Source organism: Antennarius striatus, chromosome 11 (genome assembly GCF_040054535.1).
Source record: "Antennarius striatus isolate MH-2024 chromosome 11, ASM4005453v1, whole genome shotgun sequence".
Lineage (NCBI taxonomy): Eukaryota > Metazoa > Chordata > Actinopteri > Lophiiformes > Antennariidae > Antennarius > Antennarius striatus.
This window is the reverse complement of record NC_090786.1, coordinates 20350474-20361958: the sequence shown is the minus strand read 5'-3', so window position 1 is coordinate 20361958 and position 11485 is coordinate 20350474.

Here is an 11485-nt window from a genome sequence, read left to right as displayed (position 1 = left end):
TCTGCCCAGTTAAGCTGTGTTTTCTGTTGAACTGGGCTATAAACAGACTGTTTGTTGACTGTTTGAACTCCTCCACATACATTCACAGGGCGTGTTTGTTTTTGTACTGTTATTGTAAAAATGTGACAAGATAGTCAGTTGTGTACATGACTTCACACCATGAGACCGTGCATTATGGAGACCCCTGAGTGTATTCACTCAAGACTGATAAAAAACTCAATGAAATGAAATGAAATGCCCACGGGGGATGCAGTTTCTCGCTGCAGTCGACATCTGGTACGATTATTTTCAGCTCTTCAGTTAATCCTCTCTAAACACAAGCTGAACAAAAAAATTTTTTTGCCAAATTACTTTAGAGCAAGAATGAATTTTTTGGACTTGTGGAAGATTTAAATGAGTTTTTATAGAAATGTTCGAAGCATTATTGGGAAAACACAGTGAGACAATTGTAATTACATTTCAGTCTGTCACATTTATAATCATTATCCCACTTTTTAGACATGCCAAATTTGGACTCCCTGTTAACAACTGCAAGCTGTGGAGACGACATGAAACATACATCAGGTTTTTTTTTGTTTTTGTCGTTGTTGGTAATTTTTTTATTTTTTTTTGCTTTTAGATGTGCTTCATTTATGCTGCTGGGCGTAAGATTTTCTTACATGAAGCATTTTGACTGGAAAAGCTGGAGATATGTACATGCCATTCAGAGGTGGCCCAGTAAGAGCTAATCTACTCGTCAGGGTTGACTGCCAAGCATATCAGCCCACACACTATATGACTTTATTCATACTGTAGATCTGGGACATTAAGTGTTTCTGCCTACCAGAACATAACACTTACACCCACCGATCCTGATGAAAGAAAACCTACATTATAAGCCTGTGCAAGCGATAAAAAAAAAAAAAAAAAAAAAGGATCTACATCCTTTTCACCTTACATTTACAACCCCCGTCACCTGAGGACAGAACTCTTGAGATACACGCCTAGTAAAAATGTTCACTTTATAGCAGCATTACTTTTAATTTCTCATTGGGAATCCACAGCAAGTCTGCACATATTTATACTCCTATTCAGTGGAATTAAGGAAAAGTGCCAGTGGGATGTTTAGACACTAAAATGAGATGAAAGGCTTAAGGGGCTGTGGTGTTTACAGCCGCTGTATCATTAGGGACTTCTCAGATGACTACTATCATCAGCAGCATAAAAAGATCCAGAAAAAATAAATGCCTCCTGATGAAACCAGACAAATGAAACATGAATTGCACAACGACTCGTGACAAATGGGGGCAATAGCCTTGAAGCAGATGACCCTGAATCGTCTCGGACGGCTTTCTGACTTCCAACCAGGAGATGGTTTGATCAGGCTCACGGCTCACGCTAATCTAGTCAGTGGATTTACTGAGTTTACTGAATAATGGTGCTTCATGGGCATTTCATAAATCTCTAACAGGCCGTCGACCTCAGTTTCCAACACTACATAAATCCACATCAACAAATTGAAGGTTTAAACATGCGCAGCATGGCAAATGTATTTAATATGTTTGTCTCAAGTCAAGAAAATACTAGTTATCATTGACATACATTAAGAGCAAATCAGTGAGCAGTTATTAGCACATGAATGATTCCTGGCAGAAGAGGACCAGAAGCACTTCATAGCCTCACAGATTTATAATGAGTTGGAAACAGGGGAGAGGGATGTCACTTTTTTTTTACAACAGATTTAACGCAGGGACTTCCCAGCCCAGCTCTTCTGAACACGATTCTTTTGCATAACATAACATATTGTATTGATAATCTAATCTGTAAACTATAGCGCAGACAAGCTGTCACAGAGAGGAGTTGCTGCCAGATGGAAGAAGTATTCACTCTGGACGGGATTAGAGCGAGACAAAACAGAAAGGAAAAAAAAACATACTTAAAGTTCACAATTGAAGAGCTATTTAAATAAAGCAATAAATAAATGAGAGTACAAATGTGTAGGCCTTAGGGCGAAGGAAGGATCCTGCTGCCAAGTCCCAATCTCAGTGCCGGTTTGTCGTTCTCCACAAGGGGCAGTGTGTCGGGCCTGACAGCGTATCTGAGCTCACAGATGTCACTTCAGTTTAAGTTCATGGCTAAATTATACGTTCAAAAAATTTATTATAAATTTAAAAAATAAAATGAATAAAAATATAGATTAAAAAAAAAAAAAAAAATTATAAATAAATTATAAAATAAATTATACGTTTAAAAAATACATTCATGGCTAAATTATTTCAGTGTTTTAAAAGTCCTCCAGGAATGAAAAACAAAAGAAATCAGTCAAAGTAAAATGTTTTATTCATCACACATTCACTATTAGATCAAATATATATCTGAGGATGTCCATGCCCCGTCGTCTGAAAGCGGCCATTGTTTTACGTTGTTCATCAGGATCCTTCATGTGTTTTCAATCATCTGACAAATTCCTGTTGATCCATCAAATCTGAGCAATGACCCATTAATCCTAAACAGCAAACTATTCATTTTCAGTGTGTCATTAAATTGAGCTGAGAGATATACTGAATATTTTATATGAGCAATTAATAACGTCTTAGTGGATGGCTTTGAATTAACTCTCTATTTAATTTTCAAAATTAAATTATTTCAATTATTGGACTGCTACACAGTATAACATGCGTATTCATGCTTTAAACAAACATACAATTATTATATTACTTAGATTTAATATATCTGACTGCAAACATATTTTGAGTAAGATTTTAATTTTAGTACATTTTTATTGTACATTTTTATTTAAAAAAAAGCGATGTGCATCTTATAGTGTTTTTATCGCTTGTGTGAACATAAATACTTTTTAATTGGAGAATCCAGTGTGTTAATGTTATTACGAAGCGTGGATGACTTTATCAGGGGTCACAGCATCATTACATTGATCTTTTTTTTTTTTTTTTCCATGAATGAACTTGTTCTTTTAGCGTCCTGCTGCACTTTTTCACTGTGCAGTAATAAAGACTGGGGGTGAACCAGGTTGGGGGTGAACGAATCCTTTTCAACATTCTGTATGTACAAGTTGATGGTCTGGAGACACATAAATGACACGTGTTTGCAGGTTAATATCTTGAATGCCAGATTGTGAGGATGCTCATTAATGGGAGCCTCGCACGCTGCCCTGGTGCTCACCTGTGACTAATGCTCATGCATACATGATAATAAGAAGCAGCACTCAACTGATCAGCAGAAATGGAACATCTAGAAAAATATTCAGAATAAATATTCCTACACACTGTAGATATATAGTAATAAACAAGTAAACCACTTAATTGGGGCGGGATCACGGTTACTGCAACACAGTTTGTGTTTTTTGCACAATGTCGCGTTTAGGGCTCTGATATTCTCCAGGAGAATGAATATATTTGTTGACTAACAGCATGAATAAAAGTCTTAAATATTCAGAATTTTAAATCTGGTTTAACATTTCCACCCGTTTTATGCAAATTACTGTATATTAGCATAATCTGATTTGAAAATACATCCCTATAAAGTAAAAGATTATAACCTTTTTTAAAAAAAAAAAAAAAAACCAACAACACACACACATAAATCAAATGCTATATTGAAATGGTAATGTTGTACAGTCTGTGTGCTCTGGAGGAGAAGTGTGTGTGTGTGTTTTAACTTTCCTCATACGACTAGCGCTGAAATGATCGGACACTACTTCCAGACATGGAAACGGGGGCCTGTTCAAGCTTCAGTGGGATATTGGGTTGATAAAGATGTAAGAATGGGCCATTATGCTTCAGAGATGGGGGGGGGGGGTGGGGGGCTCAATCTCTCTGTGTCCCTCCTCCTTCCTTCTCTCTGCTGCCTTGAACTTGTAAGGAGTTCAGCAGGTCTGAGCCCAGCGTCCAGATAGGCCTGTGGAATGTGAGCGCGGCCACTGGAGCCCGTCTGCAGAGCGACCGGCTCCATTTCACCAGGAGAACTCAACTATTCATCCACAGTGGAACTTCAACGTTATCTTCCCTTGTAACACAACATTAACTGCTTAAAAAGAGCTGGAAATGCATTATCAGCACGCCCCAAAAACTTGGATTGCCTCCGTCATAAATAAGATCATTATACCAGCGGTAATCCCATTAAATAGATCATTTTTGCAAATATCTAAATCCAATTACCAAAGTGTTTTCAAAGGGGGGGGGGCAGCGAACACTGGCTTTCAGAGAAGCTGACACGCTGTGACTCCAGCTCTTTGTTTATCACTCACTGATATTAATAGATACAACCCTGAGCCTGAAATGCTCAGCAGCGCTAGAGAAGAAGCGGGATTTTGTTTTGTTTTTTTTGTTTATTCTGGTTAAATCAGAAAATTCATTCAAAAACCTGTTTTTTTTTTAAATCACACAAAATTGATTCAAACCTCCTTTTATAATAGATTTTGGAGAATTTCCCAGTGAAATAACTTATTTGCTCACCTTTCACCCGAAACATCTTTTGCATTTGCTTGCATAATGTTTACACACGTGTTGTAATCTCACAGAAATCGCTAGCGGGAGCGGATCACGTGAGAAAAATACTTTGAAATGATTGCCAGATGGTTCAACAAATTAGCCATTTATTGAATTAATCCGAACTAGTATCCCAAATCATGAGTGGAAGAGTCATCCAAGTCCCGTAAAACTTTGGGGTGTGCGCCCCTCCAAGTGCCGTTAGCTAGATTATTAGAAAGACAGAAAACTGTTTTACTAATTAATTGTCCCTGCATAAACCAACCATTTGTGAGCACAGAGGTATTATAATCCTAAAGTAGATGCCCCTCAAGTGTTTTTGTTTGTTCCACTGAACTAATAAAGTGCATAATCCGATAAAGGATGATATCCTAAGCTTTTGATTTATGCCTGAAGTGGTTGTTTTACCTTTGTGGAAAGTGCGTCTGGCATGGTAAGAATGTTTTCCTATCTTTTCATGGTTTTTAATTGCCAACAGAAGCTGTTAGGAAAAACACTACTGTGGTGAAATGAATTAGAAAACATTGCCTCTGGGTGATGTTAACACATTTGCACTTTTCTCATCCAAAGCATATGTGAGGCAGCTGCCAGTGAATGATCTACATGTCATCCAGACTGTTTACTGTACAAAGCAAAAGGAAGCCATCGTTTTAATTATGGCGTGAATGCACCTTTCACTTCGGAGACAATCTCGCGTCTTTATTTTAATGACGTGTGAGATTTAAGAAACAATGTGAGTTCGGCGTATCAAAGAAATCGCAAACTCGAGCACGTCGGTATCTTTGCAGCGCGCAGAGATTATTTCTTTAATTCCGGGAAGCTGTGTGCGTTCAAAGGAGGGAGGGAGCAGACCACAACTCAGCATCCTAATGACAGCATCATTAGAAGTATCACAGCAGTAATTATTGTCTTCATTTGAGGACAAGCCTGCAAAGAGAGAGAGAGAGGAGCTGGTTAAAAAAAAATCAAGGCTCCTTCTCTTCCACTCGACTTTTCGCCCGTCTAATCTGTCGTTTTCTAATGAGGAGAGGGAACGCGAGAACAGTGGAAAGAAAGAGATGTCAAGATTGAGGTTGGCCACCTCCCTCACAGGGTCAAACTCCAGGGGTTAATACCCGGTGTCCGACACTGCACATAAACTCTGCTGAGCTCATCACACTAATTAAACAGACACACATCCTCTCTGAGCTCCGATGGCCAATCGCTGCCAGCTAAAAAAGCACTCCATTCATATGGAGGTTGGCAGGGTGTACATGTGGGGTGGGCTCGGGAAATGCTACCTGGCCCTCCACAGTTTGATTAATGTGAAGAACAATGGTACTCTTGTGGCCCACCGGCCTCACTCCACTTGGTTCTGGTTCACTGCTGGAGGAGAGGCGACTACATATTCCAAACTCGTACCCCCAAAGGAACCACCACCTCGCCTAAAAACGTCTCGATGACGGCCGTCTCCTCAACACCTTTCCTCCCTGTCCTCAGGCTGTTCACGTCAGAGGAGCTCCAATTTTTCAGAATATCTGTCATTAAAATGCAAACAAAACTTATCTTTAATGATCCCACAGCAACGTTTGAATCGTTAATCTATCAGCTCTCTGGCGATTAGCTGTGAAAAAAAAAAAAGCTGACCTACTATAGGTGGATGTCTTGTGGTCATGTGACTACTCAAATCACGCTTCTATCTGTCCTGAAGAAACTCCTTTCTTTGTGCTGCAAGGTTTTCTGAGTAAAATAATACTATAGCTGATTCATTATGACGTCATAGAGCAACAAAACATTTTTGTCAAAGTCAATCATTCCTAAATTTTCTCATTTTTTTTGCTTTTTAATTTTTTGTTTGGCAATAAACAACCAGGTAAGTAAAGGGAAACAACAGTCCACCGTTAGTTTAACAACTGACAACTGAATGTCAGTCAGTTTCTGACTATATATATATATATATATATATATATATATATATATATATATATATATATATATATATATATGAGTGTATGAGTATATATATATACTCATACACACACACATATATACATATATATACTGTATATACACACAGACACTCACACACACAGGAAATACACTTCATAGATGTTCACAGTAAACAACCCAATTACATCCTGACAATTAAGACAGTCAGCAATCACATTTAAGGAGTAAAAACATGGCTGTCATCTCACTGACGGAGTGACAACATAATGCTACTTGTGTCCAAACTCACTGCCGCGCTCCAATAACCCTCTAGAGTTTTACCGATACGTTGCCAATACTCTGCTTCAGCTATATCAAAACAAGAAGACAAATTATGCCACCTGCACGTCTCCAAAGCTTGACAACTCATCTTACTTGCAAATTGCAGATATATTACCCCCCTACAAAGAAGTCTGTAGAGGCTCGCAGGCTTCCCACCAGCCAAGGCTTGATGGGTCTTGAAGCTACGTGACACTTTGAAAACAGTGGAGACATTTAATAATGCTGGGGGCTGGAAAAATAACATACAAAGTTAGAATGATGAAGGTCCATCTGGTCAAAAGCACAGTGTTGGTCTCTCTGAGATGTTCTGAACTAACTTTAGCCTGACATGTCACTTTTATGAAAGTTTATATATATATATTTTTTTTTTTTTTTTGTGGAAGCAGAGTAGAGATTTCTGGCACAACTTCACCTCCTTCCAACCCAGCAGGAGGGGGGGTAGAGACACCAGTAACACCCGCTGCATTGGAGTAACTTTATTACTGGACAGACATGTGTCTGTTGGTGCTCCTCACCAGTCATTGTTAATGTTGAACACATGCAGATCAATTTTATTCAATTGTTGCACAAAAAATTTTTCGTCGCAAAGTTGGTTATAGATTCCTGAGACATGTTGAAATATTGTGTTTACATGCACTTACATTTACGTTATGTCTTTGAACAATAATTTGCACATAAATACATGTTGTGTGTTTGTAAAATATCTCATTTGTGATTTTTTTTCATGTGTTCACACATTAACTAATCGCAGTTAGTTAATGTGAAACGACATGGAAACGACATGTTGGCACAGAGATGAAACACTATTTATTCATCCGTTCGTCTTTAGCACACGCTTCTCCTGCTGCCGCGGGTCACGGGGGTTGCTGGAGCCTATCCAAGCAGACTCGGGGGCAAGAGGCAGGGTACACTCCAGGCGCGACACCGGCGCACTGCGGAGCCACATTAAAAGCATGTTTAAAGCTGTTTATTAAAGCACATCTTGAACACTTGATGCGATTTAACAAACTCATAAAACTGAACATAAAATAAAAAATAAACCTGGAACTGAAAAGAACCCTTAATCTACTCATGTTTAGTTCTCTTGCTCTGAATAGACCTGAGAGGATGGCAGAAAATGTTCCTCTAAGATATATTTTATTTTTGGGTATTCATTCAAAATTGTCATACTTTCAAAAAAAAAAAAAAAACTTAAAAGTTTAAAAATGCAATTTGATGACACCAACTTAGGAAAAAACAAAAACAATCAATCAAACAAAGCCCTTTTCAGGTAGAACATCCTGGTTTTTTTTATTTGAAATTTAGTATTTTAAAATTCGTAGTTAAATTAAAATGTTAAAATGACACATGAATTCTGATTAACACACAACAGTTAGTACAGAGCGCAGTGGCGTCACACACACACACACACACACACACACACACACACACACACACACACACACACACACACACACACACACACACACACACACACACACACACACACACACACACACACCTGGCTGTGTGTCCTACTGTAAACTGTCCGTCCCCACGCCCAGAGAGCAGCGCTCAGCGAGGACTTCTGTACCAGAGACCGTGAAGCCAGACACTCAAAGACATTGGCAGACGCCGCTGAGCTGAACAAGACTCTCCCCTCAACCCCGGGTTTGTTTAGCTGCTGGCACCCAAAGGTGTCACCCAGATGGATGCCAGCGGAGCTGAAACGTGCCCACAGAGTACACACTGCTGCACGGCCTGAACCGATGCCCTCACCTTGTCTACCTTGGCACTTTCTGAGTTTGATGCAAAAAAAAAAAAAAAGCCTCATTGCAAATGACAAGTCAAGTGCCAGACAGCATATTTATACATCTTAATTAGCAATAATGAGGCCTTTTTACCTGCCAGCGATTTGATGCCAGTGGTTACTGAGTCATGTTGACTAGGCTGTATGTCTTGCTGTTTGCATTACACATACATGAGAAGCACTCAAATAGGACAAGGCAAAAGGATAATGCACCTTTAACTAAAACCATTAGATCTAATGACGTGGAACTGATGATAAATCTCTAAATGCTGGAAACACTTTGAGAAAAAAGTGTAGTTTGGGGTCTGCTCAGTGAGACATTCTTTATTAAAGTGATAGAAACAAGTTGCATGCATTCTTGCCGTGAAATAAGCTACAGCCATCCTCCTGATGTCTGGATTTATGGCCTGGTAATTCCCCGCTGGCGTAATTTGGCTGGTACATCTGCAGCTTAGCAGCATTCCAGCAGAGCTCCCCCTGTGCTGTGAAGTCAGGAGATGACTGATTGATTGACTGCATTACTCTAGTTTTAGCGTGGCTTTTCAGAGCTATTGGAGGGAAGTTCTAATGTGATCTATCCAGAGAAAACTGCCACTGCTCCTGCCTGCCTGCTACAGCGTTCTCCTGCTGTGATAATCGTGAATCGTGGTGAAAAAGTAAACTTAACGGATTGCAGTGCACAACCCACAGCACTGACAATATATTATGTGAGATTTGGGAAAAATATTTAGAGCACATTAAGTTCACTGCCACACATACAAGAGTTTTTACAAATGTAATGACAATCCCACATTTGATCATCATTATGTCATTTTTTTCTCTTTAAAATCTGACAAAATAATAAAAGTAAGATGTTTGCCTGACAAGTTCTTTGTAGGCAGGTAGAGGCTAATAATTATTAATAATGACCAGGTTATCATGGGATTTTAATTCAAGCTAGATGTGATCCATCCAAGCCTATATTGACACCCTCATTCAAAATAAAGTAAGAATCTTTAAAAAATGAATAAATATTTAAAATTTCTGGAACCGCATGAGGTGATGGTTGGCAGAATTACCTACACTGTAGATAGCCAGCTAGGTAACAATGTTAATCATGACATTACCATTGTTAACCACACAGTCAAATCATTAGTTTAACCTTAAAACATCATTTGCCAACTATAGTGACATCACCAACAACTACAGTATATTACCAACCCAAAAAGCTAATAGATAGATGGCTGAATGCATGAAATAACACAGGAATATAGTTTTAATTCACCGTCAGTAATTGAACTTTGAATGTAAGATTTGCATCTTTTATTTTGTCAATAAACAAATAAGATTTTATCATGAGCAGTAGCCACAATAAAACTGAAGTAAACACGTTAGCTAAATCCTAAATAGGAAATTAAAAATATTTAAAGAGCTTATCAATTCAAACACAAACTCTCGCTCGTATCTACAGCAGAGTGAATACTTGTAATAAATTAATTTAATTTAATTTATAATAAATGAAAAATACAAACTCTGTGCTACAGGTGAGATACTCACTTATCGTTCATATCAAGATTTAATGTCGCAAAACTGTATTATCATGTCTGATGTCTGATCCACTGAATTTAAGGAAAGAAGGATGTTCTGGAATTCCACATAGTTTATGGTTCCAGTTCTTCCAGAGATGCTTTTTCTTCCCGACATCACCTGAGTCATTTAACATGTTCATTGTTTCTAAGAATTCATCATGTGACCTAAAATACTGCAGTGACCTCACAGAGGACTTTATACCAGGAGATCTTGGTTAAAAAAAAATGGCAATGGTTCAGTCAGGTTCAGTGTGTCATGTTGTGGCAGGGGGGTGGGGGTGTGTGAAGCACACCTGAACAGGTCACGGTTAATAACCAACCCCCACCCCCACCCCTATTTGCTGCTCTGCGTTTCCAGATTCCCTTCGCTCTGTTTGTCATCTGGCTTTGTTCATTTGATCCCAGACGCGTGGCGGCTATCAGAAGAAGACAATACCATCGACACAAAGCACAACGCCGGGATGTGCAGCACACTTGACACCTGATTTTTCTCAAGCACCTATTGAAATGAGTTAACTAGTCCTCAAAGAGTTGCATCAGAGTGGGCGGGGGCTGATACTCTGGGGAGTTGAAGGGGTTAACCTTGACATCTGGCCCTCGATCATCTGACATGTTCAGGCCAGCTGCCCAAATAGGTCTGTTTTTCCCCTGAAAACACCTCATCCATCTGCTGAATTTCTTCTCATATAAGTCTCTCCAGGATCACCTGAGGCGCAGACGCGTGCGGAGTGACACTGATCCCCGCCATGACGCCCATCCATATTTAAAGGGGAGTACAGGTGACCTATGGGTGGCTCTGTGTGGCACACCGGGGGCTTCTCTCGCACCCACAGAATCTACTATAACACATTTGTCAGATATTTACTCAAATTACAGCAATATGATATAATGAACAATGAAACTAATGGGCTTTAATCTGGGAGGCACTCAGACAACACGCGCCGCTACCTGACAATAAGTGAGGCAATCAGCTTATGAATGCAGGTGACACCTGCGTGATGCCCAGTTACGTGTGTTTTGCTCATTGACCAGCAGGGCAGATCATGAATTAACAAACTAAAATAAGATTAACTGAACAAAAAAAATCAATTACATTCAGCTTGAATATTTTTAATGTCTGTCACTGAAATTGATCATTTTTTTTATAGCCAAGCTACATAAAAGTTTTACTGTATATAAACTGATACTTGCTTGTATTATACGGAGCCGTTTTCCACATAAAGACAAATTAAAGCGCTTTAAAGAGTTTGATCAGTTATTCCAGTGACTTGTGACAATGCCACTTCTCTCTTGGAAATATTCCTGAATAAAACAAACAGCTTGAGCAAAGAGAAAACAAATGACACAAATCAGAGCAATGAAAACACTGCTTTTGTTTAACTGCCAGTGAC